At 48.0% G+C, this 16185-nt stretch overlaps 1 pseudogene; it reads left to right on the top strand.

Moving 5' to 3' along the window:
- Nucleotides 1-8075, top strand: part of LOC144129360 (DNA topoisomerase 2-alpha-like) — a 75638-nt pseudogene extending 67563 nt beyond the window's left edge.
- Nucleotides 8076-16185: the final 8110 nt, after the last annotated feature.

Below are 16185 nucleotides of genomic sequence, written 5' to 3'. Positions count from 1 at the left end.
TTTCTTGTGGGCAACCATGGCATTTTAGAAAAAGCAACCTGATTTTTTTATGTTAATTGCGGTACCGCATACCTCGTTCTGCGAGGATGCATGAAATTAAGAATGGCCAAAAATGCTGCACATCTCCAAACTAAAATGACACAAATGCTTCGGAGAGCACTAAAATAAAAATTCCGAAAACCTACAGCCGCTTGCAAGGTGTACTTCAGTGCAGACGCAAGCAGACTTATACAGAGCGCTCGTGCGGTGCTTTGCGGAATGAAGGCGAACTTAAAACGCAGGCAGTGGGATCGACTGATAATGCAGGCGCTCAAGCGCCGGCGCATAGTCATATAAAACAACCCATACACTAGCAGCGCGTCGTTAAGAATACTGCGCTAATGTTTGCTCCATTCTGCAGCACTGTGCTCCAGCGCTCCACACAAGGTTGCTCAAGTCTTTATGTACAACGATATTTAAGACGCAAAATCACTTACCATGACGGTGAAACGGATGTGAGAAGGTAGGGATTCAAGAATATCCTTCCGGGCAGCAGTGTTGAGGTAGAAATTTCTCTTCCGCTGGCCAAGGGAGCGGCAAAGCCAGCGCTTGTCTGGATCCGCTCACAACGGCGCCAATCTGCCATTAGCAGACCAAGCGAAGCCCAAGCGGCACAAGCTCAGCCGTCGTTTGCAATATCCACTCCAGTGAACTGGGTTAAGTAGGCGTCTTTTCCTTCTCTGTCGCACATCGAAAAGCAGCAGCGGCAAGCGCACAGTCGCCGCTCACGATATCCGTTCCAAGAGAGGCTCCAGACAATCCGCCGTGCTCCATTCTGCGACGCAACACGAGACGGCCCCGCTGCCGCTGCTAGGCCTAGCTCCTACGCCGCTTCGGTCACAGCGTCCGCACTCACGAGCAGTGATGCCAACTCAGGTCAACGTTTTATCCCTAAAATGAACCCCCCAAAATCCCTAGATTGAAGAAAAATCCCTAGCTTTTAGTTCTTTACTTGTTAATGTGGCGATTACATCTTTAACAAAGTCTCAACGCAGTTCACGCTTTATTCCATGTCTTGTACATTTTATCAGAGATAAATAAATGTGTGTTAGCCGCTACTGTAGCTCTTTTCTTAATTTTTTGTAGAGTTACCATTAAGAAGGTCCACAGAAGGCACCACCAGATAAAGGAGGAGTCAGCAATGACAATCTCCTGACTCCCCCTCTATCTGAAGTAAAATTCGAGCAAACGACTCCTGTTTCACCGCACCGCCTTTTGAGCTGCTCCTTCAGCAGGCTCATCTTTACGCGCAAAGAACCCTTGCAGCCCTTTGTAAATAGAATGGAGTTGATTCCAAGTTGAAAGAGCTTGCATTGTTTGCTAAGCCCCTTAACGCATCAATGTATTTTGTTCAGACAACATTAACAGTGTTTTTAAGATGCAGACAGAAAGACGAACACGTTTGACTTCGTGAAAGTCCCCTTCTCGCCTCAAACAGAACACTCAGAAGCGGTGAAATGGCGTACCTCACCGCCCAGTACTTTATTTATCAAAGTTTCAATCAAAGATCGTCAAAACTGAGAATATATATGTTGTTTTGGAATTGAGCAGCACGTTGAAACGAAGCGGTCTAGCAAACGCTTGATGTAGGTAGCATTCAAGTATGCATTTCAGCATGGCCGAAACTTTTTCATGGAGCAAGTGAATTCTGGTTTCTTCCGACTGCATTTCCTTATTTAGGTTAGTGAAAAAAGGCAGCTGCCTTTTTTCACTAGGACATACTCAAGGAACTCGTGGTAGAGTTTCGTTGACGGGTCAATCAGTTTTTCCAGAATGGCTTCTGCAGCAGGCAGGCGGTCATCAGTGGCGGCTTTTTTGAAAAACAAAATCAGGGCAGACATCTGCTCAAGTAAGCGTGTCAGAACAACTTGTAGAGACAGCCCCCTTGTTTGGCTTGGGTGCAACAGCTTGTGTGGTTTCACCTCTTCAAGCTTCTGGAATTCTTGGAAGGCAGATGTCTGCTTCGGCGACAAAAAGTAGTTGAAAACATCGCGTGCCAGATCCTCAACTCCTCTCGGAAGTATTTTACATGCATACGAGGCGCACAGATGGAACGAATGACAAACGCACTTCATAATGAAGAGGCCTGGAATGTCTGCCTGTAGCAGCGACGCGACGGAATGATGTGCACCCATCATCACGTTCACTCCGTCAGCCGCAAAACCAATCAAATATTTGTCGTACGGAATTTCCGCAGCACTGAACACTGCCTGCAGGCTAGTGTAGAGAGAGCTGGCAGTCGCATCACTGAGTGGCACTAAGTCCAAAAACGCATTCATTATGCCGCCGTCGACGTTCATTACTCGGGCGACGAGGGACAGATGCTTCACCGTTGCCTTCCCTTACAAAAATGGGTTTGACCTTTCAGTCATACATGAGTCACCCACGAGTCACCCCTGTCACCTACCTGTAGATTCGACCTTCCTGTAGACTTAGTCTGCAGAATGTCTGTAGACGCCGAGCGGATTTCAAGTAGACTAGTCTTTAATATACACGCCTAGTGTGTATGCATAGGTATATATTATACATATATATATTTTGAACCATGACACATTTTATAATTACGATTAAATCGGTTTGACCTTTCAGTCACCTATGAGTCACCCACCAGACACCTTCATGTAGACCTAGTCTGCAGATTTTCTGCAGACTAGGTCTAGATGTTCTGCAGACTAATGTGTTTAAGTATGTATGCATGCATGTATACTGAACCAAGACACATTTTATCCTTAGTTTTGCCTTTTTAAACTTTCCCTCCGGATACACAGTCTGAGAGTGCCTGCAACCGACAGCAATTAATATTAATTGAAATAAGGTAGTGGCTATGTAATCTGCATTAAATGCAGCAGTTGCACTATCGGTCAGTTCAGTGTGGAAGCAAGTCATATATAACGGTTATTCTGCACTCAGTCTCACGCCAGATGCTAGTTACAAACCATGCCTGCTTGCATCTACCAAAACTTGTTTGATCAGTAGAACACTAATTAAGGTTAAACTAGGGTTGAACATGATTTTTGCTAAAACTGGAGTGCCCATTCCTGGTATGTCCAGAGGAATGTCCAATTTAAGGCAGATTTCAATATCTCATGGCACATCTCTTGCATGCCCATTAGCTAACCCATAGGATTCCCATAAAACAAAAAAGTATGACCTGCAGAAGGTATGCAGGTTTATACTCAAACAAGCTTACAGAACCGCTTACCAGAACACAATTACAGGCCACACAGGGCTGCGATAACAAAAGGTAGTTATATATACATAAATCAATCGACCTTTATTTGGCATTCATTCATTTACAAAACAAAAGCTTTGACAAGAACTGAAAGGTGCTAGTTTGCAGCTTAACGAGACTTTTGTTCTTGAAAGCAATGAAGGCAGAAATAGAAGCCAACATCACATTTAGTTGGCGTCCACTGCAGGCAATGTTTTAACTGCGACACATACCTGAAGAAGCAGATATATGCAATATGCACCTGTAGTTATTCTCTTCAGGTGAAGATTTCACACTGAGCACACTAATTTTCCAAGAAATACACAAGACATAGCAGAAACAATGTAATGAAATTTATGTGCATAGGCAAGTCAACAAAATACATTGTAACTACAGACGTTTCAAACAATAAAAACTAACAATTGTTAGAGAAGTACAATAGTATGCACACCTACTAATTCAGCAGACTTTCTGCAGAAAGAGTGTCCCAATTGACCGCTGGGAGGTGACAGGGGGTGACAGAAAGTCTGTCACCAGTCTTCACATATTCTGCGTCCTTGGTGAATCAAGGTCTACAAGATTTCTGCAGAAAGACTGCAATTTTTTTTGTAAGGGTTGTCAGTGGATTCGTCGACTAGAAGGGAGAACTTCTGTTTGCGCGCGCAAAAGCTCACAGAGCTCTTCGCGACTCTCCTCTTCAAGCACATTCTTTATGATGGCAGCGCACTTTGTCCGGCGGCAACTTAAGTTCTTTGCAATCTGCGAGTCGTCACACGATGCTTTGACAACATCAACTAAATGCCCCATGGCATTAAAGGCTAGATTGTGTTCCGTGATAAACGCCGCAAGTCTTATTTCAGCCTCTTTGACAGATTTGTCTACTTGAGTTTGCCCACTTATTGAAGGCATGGATGTCAGCGCGCGGGTCGATTGCAAGCATGCAGCGCTTTTTGTGTGTGTGTTTGGAGCTCGCAAGGTACCTGGCGGTCGATTTCGGATTTTCCCCCTTTGTAATCGGATCTGCATGCTTTGCAGGAAAAGAACAAGGGCCCTTTTTTACTGGCTGACAACCAGCCTCTGTACTTTGGATCCGCTTCCCCTTTTGTCAAATATTTTTGGTCGTATGCCTTCGCTTTCTTTTTGCTTGGCTCCCCTTCCTCAAAGTCTCCCGGTCCAGAAGTTGCCATCTGACATGCAGCACGTTTGAACGGATAAGGTACGCGGTGAGTGTAAACGTAGCGCCTTGATCCAAACAATACAAGTCAAAACTCAACTTTTTTCTGTCGTAGAGCAGCAGTCACTCGTAGCGTCAGTGATGACACGCACGATTAAACAGTTTGAAAGTCACATGGTTTCGTTTCTCCTCTCTGTGCAGCAGCCGATTATTTCGCGTTGAAGAACTGCTTTCGCCATCTATCGGCTGGGCACAACACCAAAAATAGAGGAGCAGTAACTAGGATTTTTCATAGTTTTTTCTGTTCGATATGCACGCCTCCCACCATGAGCAGCGCCGCAGAGCCCGTGCGAAGGCACTCCACTGAGTGTACGGCTCCGATCCGGATGCCGTATGGGTGGACGCCGCCTGCACGGGTGACGAAGCAACCGCAGCCGTGGTGAACTGCTCTTCATCCGCCCTCCTCCCACTACCTCTCCCCCCAGGCACCACCCCAGAGGCTGCAGAGGAAGCCGCCATCGCAATTGCCATCACCCGCACGGAAGCCCAGTACATTTTAACAGACTCTAAAACTGCAATTCTAAATTTTGCGCGAGGCTGAGTCCACGTCCCTGCTTTTGGCATACTGGGCTCGCCCGATGCACCCCCACCCCGCCATGTAGAGCTTATATGGGTGCCTGCGCACTCCGGGAACCCCGGAAACGAGGCCGCCAACCTTTTAGCCCGAGGTTCTTTAAACCGGGTTCAGGTGGCCTCGAATCGGGGATTCGCGAGGGAGCGAATGCACTCGTTCAGCGAGATGACGCAGGCCTACAGAGCCTCGCGCCAGCTCTACCCCCGCCCCACGCCTCCATAGATAACAAACACGCAACACACTGGCGCAAACTACACACACACACACTCCTCTCACCCTTGACCCTAGCCCACTATCACCCCTCCTTCCCCACTCCTGCCTGCACCTTGTGCCCAGAACCAATCGCCTCTTCCCTCCACATCCTCTCCCTCTGCCCGGCGGACCCTCCCCCGCGCGGCCTAGAGGACCTCAAGACCTGGGAGGACTGGGAGACCCTGCTGCGCTCGGAGGACCCGGCCGTGCAGACAATCGCCACCGGCCGGGCTGCCAGTTTTATGCAGTGGGGTCGTGCGGAGACCCAGGGGCGTGCCCCGACTTCCTCTCCAACAATAATGTTTTTCTCTCTCTCTCTCTGTTCAAAAGGCAGTATAATCAGATACAAATTATAAGGCCTCAAAATCCCTAGATTTCACAAAAAGACGCGAAATCTCTAAAGCAAAGAGAAAATCTCTAGATCTAGGGATAAATCCCTAAGGTTGGCATCACTGCTCACGAGTCACGACTCTCTCGCTGTCTTCTGGTTCTTGGCGCCGCCTGCTGTCGATTGCATCTCAACCGAAACCAAAACTTGCGGCTTCCTTCCGGAACTAAGCGAAACAGATAAAAGTACAGTTCCACTGGCGCGTTCTTTTGAACAGCAGCAGCAATTCGACATCCCTCCGTCTCAGTCGCTGTACGGTGTTTTTTTTCTACACCGTTCTGAAGGTTCGGAATGGCGACAACCACTCCGTTAGAGACGGCTGAAGAACGATTGCAGACCTCGTTAGCACGCCGTCTTTTCTAGCTGGTGTTGTTTGGTGTTTATGATATCATGTGCTCCGTTTAACCGGTGTTCTCTTCTGGCGATGCGTAGTTATAAAGCGGACGAACACCGATAAACCTCCCATCTCGTGTCATTCGTGTTTATTGTGCACCACTCTAACTCATTTCTGTGTATATTCCGGTCATGCTTCCATGGATGCCAACGCAATCAACCGCGCCAAGCCAGCCCAGCCTAGTTTCTGCTAAGATGTTGGTGTACGGCTTCATGCCACGGGTACCTCCTCCACTTCAGCAATTCTATCCAGGATTGGGGCACACTTTATTTCGTCATAATAGCGTTCGATGCTAACGTTAACCCAAGACGCAAGGCGTGCTTTCGTTCTGCTCTTGAGCATTTCTATATCTTCTGCGTGAAGCTCTGTTTTCACGGGCAACCTGGTCCTACGCTTATATGAAAACGTAGCACTTCATTTTAGTTAGCACTTCCATGGCTGCGTTCTCTGGAGAAACTGCATGTCATATTGGCATTATGAGTGTTGCTCTCGTAAGCTGTTCTGTGGGTTAAAAGGAGACTGTAGACAAATTCAAGTTGACCTCTAGAAAGTTTACCATGCACTTAGCAACGGCAACGATGCTACTTAACTGAAAATGGCGCCTTTATGAAAGGTGGAAAAGACCAGAAAATTAAATACTTGTCCGCATTTACCAGCACATTTCACAAGTAAACTGCAGGGTGCAGGCTAAAGTTTTTTAGGCCTGATCCAAAATGCTTGGGTACGCCGCCATTCATTTCAAAACTGTGTTCACGGCGTTTTCTTTTCTTGGTGAAGACATCAGAAGCTTCAATCGTCTGCCGCGGAAGTTTGAAATAAAATTTTCTGACCAATAAATGCGCCTTTTGGTGCCGATGAAGCTAACGTAGACAAAGAGAGCACCTGAAGTTAATTTTACTATAACTCGAAGGTTGGTGAGGTGCCCCATTATGTCTTCAAGGCCAGGAAGCAATTTATATTTATTTCTCGCAAAGTATCCGCGACGGTGGCTTTGGCTTTGTCGTTCGGCTGCTGGTCGCACGATCTCGAGTTCGCTCCCGGCTGCAGTTCGTCAGAGGCGAAATAAAAAAAAACGCCTGTGCGCAGTGCGATGTCACCGCACGTCAAGGAATCCATAGTGGTCGAACTAAATACCTAGTCCATATCTGTCTTCCGAACGTTTAATCCTATTATTTTATTCTTCACGAAGTTCGTAGCCTCCGACATTATCTGAAAGCTGTATTTCATAGAACAATTCTTGGGGACGAAACAACCGTACAGCTGTGTCAGTTTGCGAACACATGTTACTTTAATGAGATGACAATAGAGAGCATTGAAATACCTTCTTCTCCTTCTTTCTGCTAGCCACGGCAGGTTAAGGAACAAGTAAAAATACGAAGTTATTTCGCAAAGCAAAGCTGACAAGAACTGGTATGCATGCCAATCAACACCGAAGGCACTCGAAGCGGTATGCTTACGTTATCGGTCTGCTATCGGCCGAGGCGAAGCGGCTCCAGAACCAGGCTTGATTCATTCTGGAGAAGATTTACAACATCATCAAGGTCGAGAACCCGCGTCGCAAGAAGATGATTAAGACCCTTCGGAAGAGGAGCCACGACCCCGACCTGCCCGTGCTATGAGAAGAAACAGTGGCATCAGCAAAAGACCGGCCGACATGACAACAAGACAGAGTCCAGCGATGAAGAGGAGGACGTCGCAGTGGGCGATGACGAAGGCGAAGAGGACAAAGAGGGCGGCAGCTTTCACTTCAACTACTTGCTGGGGATGCCGCTGTATAGGCTGACGCATGAACGCAAGGACGACGTGCTCAAGAAGAGGGATGTGAACAGGGCGCAACCGGAGATCCTCACGGAGGAGTGCATGGATGCCTTCTCTGCCAAGCTAAATGAAGTGGAGCAGGTCGAGCAGAACTATGAGTGTGCAGCTGAGGCCTGGAAAGGCTCGAAAGGCGGACGTGGGAAGGTACTTTCGAAACGTGTGTAATATTAAGTGAAGCTCTCAAGGCACGTACACATTAGTGAGTTATCTATATGAGTGTCACGCTGTATTAGATTCATTGAAGCGGTACTACCTTTTTTCCTATCGAGGTCGCACCATTTGGACTTCTAAGCAGGATCTTTAAATTTGTGCACGTTAGTCAATCTGAAAAATTGACTACGCTTATACTATGCGACCCAAGTCGTAAATGCGTTCCTTCGCAGAAGTGAAAACAGAAAACCCGCCCACGTGCACGCGGCGTAACTGCTATCAGCAGTGTGCGACACGAGAAGTTCAAGTAGACTTTCTTGCACGGTTCTTTGCTGTAGCTGTTGCTGTTGAGGAAAGCAGGACCAGCGACCGGTTTATTGCCCGGGCAGGCGAACACTGGCCCGGGCCCAGAACGAGCTCGCGCGACACGCATAGCGTGCCTCACGCGATCGCGCAGCCAGGCGCATTCTCGGCCTAGCCTCGAGAAGAATTGGAAGCTGCCGCACGCCATCTCGCCTGTCGTAGTCTCGACGCTGATGCGCACGGTATTCTGCAAAATTCAGGAGTTTCGTGGCGTCTGGCAAGTGGGGAACCAGCATTCCGGAAGTGACGGAAGCTTTGTCCTCAACCGCCTCCCTATCAGTAGTTCAGAGGGGCGTTAGCCGTTTTTTTTTGTGGTGTTGACCTGTAGGATAGGAGGGTTAGGTACTGGTCCTGAGTCTTTTTCATTGAAGACTTGATGGTTTTTACCGCAACTTCAGCGAGTCCGTTGCTCTGGTGGTAGTGTGGTCTTGAGGGCGTGAAGCCGTATTCACGAGCAAACCTGGTAAAGTCGGCCGACGAAAACTGAGGATCATTGTCGGAGACCACAACCTCTGGGATACCGTGGCGGGCGAAAATTGATTTGCAGTGTGTGATTACTATATCTGAACTAAACTTTTCCAGAAGACAAGTTCAGGATATCGGGAGTAGTAATCAGTCACGATTAGCCACCAATCGCTATTGAAAAAGAAGTCCATTGCAAAGCGCTGCTATGGTCGAGGCGGGAACTAAGTGCTATGCATAGGCATTTTGTGGTTGCTGGTTGTTTTTTACAGTATCGCCAGTTTTTCATGGTAGTCATGATGTCTTTGGCCACCGTTGGCCACCAAACTGTGTCCTTGGCGCGAGCTTGAGTCTTCGTAATGCCGAAATGGCCTTCGTGCAGAAGGCGCAAAATTTCGTCCCTGCAGGATAGTGGAACAACCACACGGGCTGCATAGAGAAGCAGATCGTCTTCTGTAGTGAGTTGGCCACGATGCTCGTAGAAAGGCCTGACCTCATGGGGCAAATCCCGTCAGGAAGGCCGGTTTTTCTTGCAGAGCCTTTAGAGACGTGAGCACATCAGATCTGATTTATGGGCCTCTTTTAACCGCTCCAGACAAGGCTGCTTGATGGGAAAAGTTGACCTCACACGGCGGACGAAAGCTTCGACTTTGCCCTCTAGCTCGGTGTCACCGGTATGTTAAAGCGGCGCTCTCGAAAGCGTGTCAGCGGCGAGGAGGTCTTTCTCAGGGACGCACGCCACTTCGTACTGGTAACACATCTTTCCCATCTTGAGCCTCTGTAGCCGAGGTGTTAGGTAATCAAGACTTTTTGACATAAAGATTGGTACCAGCGGCTTGTGGTACCAAGATAGTCGCTGAACTTTCTGCATGGCCACACTAAGGCAAGAGCCTATTTTCCTATTTGTGCATAACGCTTTTCCGTGTCGGAGAGCAGCAAGAGGCATCGGCAATGAGAGAAAACTTCTCACCTGGCTGTTTCTGTCGGATCACCGCTCCCAGTCTAAAGGAAGAGGCGTCTACACTGACGACTGTATCCTTCGCAGGGTCGTAAACCCCTAGCACTAGGGGAAAGGAAAGTAGCCACTTCCACTTGTCAAACGCTTGCTGCTGAGGAAGGTCTCAAACCAATTCCTGCTTCTTTGACAGCAAGCAAGTGAGCGGTTGGATCATGTCAGCGAGGTTGGGGGCTAAACGGACAAATAGGTTTCCATCCCAGGCACAATATACCGCTCGCTTCTGTTGGTAGCGCTGTTCATCTTTAAGATAGCCTCAACTTTTTTGTCGTCCGGTTTGATTCCTTGCTGGTGGAGTTTGTGACTCAGGAACGTGAGCTGGTCGACGAGAAAGAGGCACTTGTTCTCGTTTACCATGAGGTCTGCCGAAGCAACAGTTCCCATTCATGCTCTTCTGTTTGCTTGAAGGAAAACCGGTAACCTTTTTGTCGTTGGTTGGCTTCGGGCGCCATCACTTTTCCCCAGCGATTTGAAACGTTTCCTTGCGTTCTTCCAGGAAACAAAAATACGTTAGCCACAGGAACCGCATATGTCGCCACCCTTTGCGCGAATATGTTAGTAGATTAGAGTGAGGCGCACTGTTATCCTTACCAATTTTAATACCAAGGCGCATTTCGGCTGCTTCTCATAGGTGCATAGCGGCTTGACACTGAACAGCACTCTGATCACTTTCACACAGACAGGATGTTTATAGCCCAATCACGAGAACCGGCTGCCTATCAGACAGACAGTCGCTGGATATAGGGTGGCCGTGTCTGGCGTATGGTTGCCTAGATTGGGAACAGTTGTGGATTTGAGTTAAGAAGGATACCTGAGTAATGTGCAATTCGCTGATGACATTGCGCTGCTAAGCCACTTAGGGGATAGCCGCCGCGGTGGCTGAGTGGTAATGGCGCTCGCCTGCTGGCCCAAAAAACGCGGGTTTGATCCCGGCCGCGGAGGTCGAACTTCGATGGAGGCGAAATTCTAAAGGCCCGTGTACTGTGCGAGGTCAGTGCAATTCAAAGAACCCCAGGTGATCAAAATTTCAGGAGCCTTTCACTACGGTGTCTTTCATACCCTGAGTCGCATTTTGACGTTAAACCCCCATAAACCAAACCAAACCAAGCCACTTAGGGAATGAATTGCAATGCATAGTCAATCACTTAGGCAGTGCCGAACGGTGGCTCTAAAAATTAACCGGCAGAAAACCAATATAATATTCAACAGTATCGGAAGAGAACAGCAGTTTAAGATTGGTAGTGACGCGCTGGAAATGGCATCTACATAGTGACGATGGCGAACGCAGATCCGGATCACGAGACCGAAAAAAAAATTTACAAGAATGGGGGGGAGCGCATTTTGCAGACTTTCTCAGGTCATGACTGATAGTTTACCACTGTCCGTCAAGAGAAACGTGTACAACAGCTGTATATGACCGCTAGTCTTCTATGGGGCAGCAACATGGAGGCTAACTAAAAGGGCTCCACATAAATTGAGTACAAAGCAGGGAGCTATGGAAAGGAAAATTAGAGATGTAATGTTAAGCGGAAGGAAGGGGGCAGAGTGGGCCAGGGATAAAAAACGGGTTAATGGGTTAATTTTAACGGGTCAGAACCAAGAAAAAGAAATGGGTTTGGGCAGGGCGTGTAATGAGAAGGAAACACTGCTCATCGTCAAAGGCGCTCAGACTTGTTGGGGATACACATGAATCACCTGATACATAGTAACGGCCACGCGTAATTATAACGCGATGTTATGCGCGCACCGTTCGGGAGGTTTGCGAGGGAGGGCACCACGCCGTCTCCGCTTCCTTTCGCCGCCCGCGGAGACGGCGCCGTGGAGACTTTCCTTTTCCCTCTTAGAACGGAGAGACTTCCTCGCCACAGCCCGGGAGGAGGTGAGTTCCTTCCGAGTATAGTGAACTAGAATACTGGTCTACCCTATTGAAAAATCTCGTATATATGTGTTAAATGTGTCTCATATATACGCAATTATTGGATATGTGGGCACATATATGCTCGTATGTATACGTGCTCGGATGGCATACGTGTTCCGCTCCACGTATGGCGAAACACATATATACGGGTGATACGTGCCTCATATATACGCTATTGGATATGTGTTACTCCCGTCCCTCGTATATACGAGGGCCACGTAACCTTCGTACAGATACGAGGGCCTCGACATGGGGATACAATGGCCTTGCAACACGTACTCTGGTGTACAGTTAATAGCTCTGAATATGTAGGCTACCTGAATGAACTTGCAACCCTTCAGTGCAGCAAATGCTGCATCCCAGCACTAAATACTAGGCTGCAGTCAATGAAATAATTTTTCTTGCTGCCTTTATTTTGTTTTTATCTGACTGCAGTCATTGACTACAGGGGCAGGTGCAGGCGTTGATTACTTGATGTCCCTCAACATGTACGCCAGGTAGCAATTCAACTGCTCTGCGCATTTTCTCATCCTCGGCAGCTTGTGCAGCTTTGATGTATGCATCAAATGCATCTGAAAAAGTATTAATCATGACAAAATTGAAGACATGCAGGTGCTTCAAAATAAAGGTATTTAAGTCATGCACACTAATATAAACAAATGCCTTTGTCAGTCAGGAAATGTACCTAAATAAAAGAGGCTTACTGCCCACAGCTGCTAGTTTTTCTGAGCTCATCCGAGGCTTCTGCATGGCACCACCCTTAAGGAATTGCCGGCATACTGAGCCGGTGATGCTCCTTCCCTGAATGCTCTTTCCCCTAAGGCTCTTCGGGGAAGGAGCATCACCAGGAAGGAGCGTCACTTTTGTGGGGAACCCCACAAAAGTTTTGTGGCGTCCTTGCAAAACAGGAAGTCTCGACCTTGGGAAAGAAGCCAGCGCCACCGCTCTGCACTGACAATTTCCGCTCCCGAGGTGGATCTGCAATAAAACAGCTGCACATATGCTTTGTATAAAGCCCTATAACAGATTGGGGAGAGAAGTATTTGCCACATTAAAACTGCTAAAATCCTTTTCCTCAGGACTCCTATATGTAACATTACGAAAATGGCAGTTTTCCTTGCAGACGCTACTAATGATAAAGCATGACACATCGCTCTCTTCTTCGGAGTGAGCAGCGCGATTGGCCACCAGGTCACGTTTATGTGCAATCATATAAGCTGCCTTTGACAACATAGATGAGCCTTTTTATATCTACTTCAGGCTCCACTGCACCCTGGCAACAGTAATGCTGCCAAATATTCGGAAGCACAGAACTAACAGATGCAAGATTATGAATATTTAAAACACAGCAATTAAATCTTAGCACAAGAGGCTGTGCTAATTAGAACATGAAAGGTTGTGGTCATGGACTAGTGATCTAAGAGTTCATTAAGCAAAGCTGCCCTGAGCTGTCACAGGTTCAAATTGTGCCTGGGGCTCCTGTGCAGGCAATTTTTTTCCGCTCCCTGCCATTTGGATGGAAAACTTCACGTGTCCGAGAGGTTTGCACTGATCCTCAGCCCTATACGTTTCCACAGTTTCTAGATTGTTTGCCTGCAGTTACCAAGAACGAGAGCTAAAAGCATTTCAAGCTTACAAACTAGTTCTAAATATGAAAAGCCATCGTACCTGGCCATTGACCTCAGCAAGAACATCTGGATTCCGTGGTGCAGCAGGACCCATGCTAGTGGAAGCCTGGAAAGTGCGCAAAGTGTTCGTATTTGCAACAATAGTAATGTACAGTGTCGGTGAAGTCTTAAGGCCAAAGGCTTTTCGCTTCAGCCGCATAACAGAGCCATTACGGCAATATTAAAGACCGAGTGACCTTGAAATGCTAGCAGGTTTCTTCTTGCGATACAGAAGCTTCCTGGTTTACTACAGTTTTGAATGATCCGCTTAATGAATTATTCTAGGAACATTGATTTCACTGCAGCTGAATGCTGTAGCCTTAACACTTTTGACCAAGACTGTACATGTTACATTAAAGGGACAGTGAGGAGAACTCAATCAAATTTCTTCTGTAAGCAAAATCTGATAGTTCAGCATTTCATGGCTTTGTTGCCGCTTGTCCGAGAGCGAAATATACTTTTATTTCAAAGAAATTTGGATTCGAAGTTGAAAAAGTTTTCCCGCCACTCCGATTCAAACTCGGGGACTCTTATGATATCACGGCGCACTCTTATGACGTTACAGGACGCAGTGACGTGGACCTTGACGTAAATGCAGACTCCGTGATTTCTCGCGGCTAGGGGTGCGGTGTAGCAGCAGCCAAAATGAAAGCTACCGCCGCCACACGTTGAAGGCATCTATCGTTGGTCGCTACCATTGCTTCGTTTACGTTTGCACCAGCGTCTTTCCGGCGTTACGATGGATCCCGTTCACGAGCCAGATGACAAAGTTCTCGCAAAAACTCCGGCCTGCATTTCAGCGACCTCAGCCCTACAGAGCGTGCGATGCTTTTGAGGGAGCACGGTTCAGTAGGGCGCCGGCGGGTCGTTTCCACCTTCCGCCATGAGCAGCCGTTGCAAATTAAATATCAAACCCCCAGTGCGGGGAGTCGCGAGGGGCCAGGACAAGGTCAATGCGTCGCGCCCATCGGAGGCTGGCCGGGGCTTTGAGGTCAACAGATTGTGATTCCTTGAACGGCGCGGTTGCACGGTGCAGAAGACCGCGTCGAGGTCTCCCACGGCTGCAAGGGCAAGGTTATTTATTTATTTTTTTGCCACAAAAACGGATGGGTATTCAAGGGCGCTCGCATTTAAAGTAGGCTGCTTGAAAGTAAAGCCGACGCTTCAACGGCTTCTGCGCGTTTCCGGAGGTACAGGGTCCACTGGATCGGGTTCTCTCGCCAACTTACATGTACCTTCAGATGTGTACTGTGAATGGATTAAATTAGCCGAGAGCTTGAAAAGAACAGCACCGCCCAACGACCGAAACTATTGAATGATGTCACAACACGCACCTCGCCGAGGAACCGTATCAGTCTGGTCTGGCTGGCACAGCTGGCGCACTCGGCGCGAAATAGAGACTTGCTCCAAGTCTCCGCTAGTGTGGTCAGAGTGCGCCTAAGCCGCCGAACGCGTCTCCGGTCAAGCGAAGTTGGAGTATAGAGGGTCTCGCTTTGGCCGACGTGACGTTGGTGCGCAGTGCGCGCGCATGCGTTACGCAGGCTATAAACGCGCATTAAAGGAACACTGAGGAGAAATTGAGGTTTCCTTGTATTGATAGAATACAAGCTCCTGATCACAAAAACGCCGCTATTACTGAAAACAAAGCTCTTGTAAGGTAGAAAATAGCAAGGACCAAAATACAGGTATCGCCGCCACAGCGCAATCTCGAAAGTAAAAGCGTGATGACGTCATAGGACAAGAGACGCCACCTTGGAGGAATGTTCCTTTGTACATGGAAGCTGCGAATCTCTGAGGCTGACAAAAGAAGGTTGCGCGGTTCAATATTGAAGTAAGTTTTGTTTAAAACCTATAGCGCACTTTTATCACACCTGGTAGATAGACAAAAGACAACCTGAATGTTGGAAGCAAAGAAAACCAATGCTTGGCGGCGCCACAGGCAGCCAGGAGAGTTTCTATTTGTTAAGGCGCTTCGCGTCTATGAGCTTTGCGTGCCCCGTGGTTTTGTTTTTGACGCACCTCGATTTACAAGTGCCGAACAGCAGAGGAACTCCAAGTGCCGCTTCAAGTGCAAGTTAACCTTTGAAGGAGCCTGTTAAGGCTGGTCAAATGATCGCCACGGTCGATGAAAAACTATGATGGCACGATGGTGGGTGATCGTACAAGGCAGTTCGCAGTATAAAGAGCACTTGCGTCTTCACACGCTCGCCCGGCTAAACATTCTTGGCTGTGCCAGTCAACTTCAAACTACTTAAAGGAAATCGTTTATTAGGGACGGGAGACAAGGTACCAGGCAGTTAAAAAAATTGTTGATGGCCTAGCTGTGTTAGGCCAGGATATACGTAGCGAAAGCGCGCAGACTTCTGCATCAGAAGAGTGCACTCACTAGATGCGCCTTTATTCATGGTTAAATCTTGAGCCGTCGTGGCGGAGTGGTAGAGTCTCCGCCTCAAACTACAAAGGCCCTGGTTCGATTCCGAACCTCGGCACAGGGTTCTTTTTTTATTCAGTGAGTGGGCGGGGGTTTCAGTGGCTACCATAGGTGCCGCCACTAAATACGTTGGTTAGCGGTTAAGCGCAGGCTTTGTTAAGGTGCGCTTACACTCTGGAGTAATGCGCGCGCGCGCTGCATGGCGACGTCACATCGGCCAAACCGAGACCCTCTATGCTCCAACTGTGCTTGACCGCCGACGCGTTCGG

Source organism: Amblyomma americanum, chromosome 1 (assembly GCF_052857255.1).
Source record: "Amblyomma americanum isolate KBUSLIRL-KWMA chromosome 1, ASM5285725v1, whole genome shotgun sequence".
In the NCBI taxonomy this organism is placed as follows: Eukaryota; Metazoa; Arthropoda; class Arachnida; order Ixodida; family Ixodidae; genus Amblyomma; species Amblyomma americanum.
Note: the sequence above shows the minus strand (reverse complement) of the source record. Positions and strands in the feature narration are given on the sequence as shown.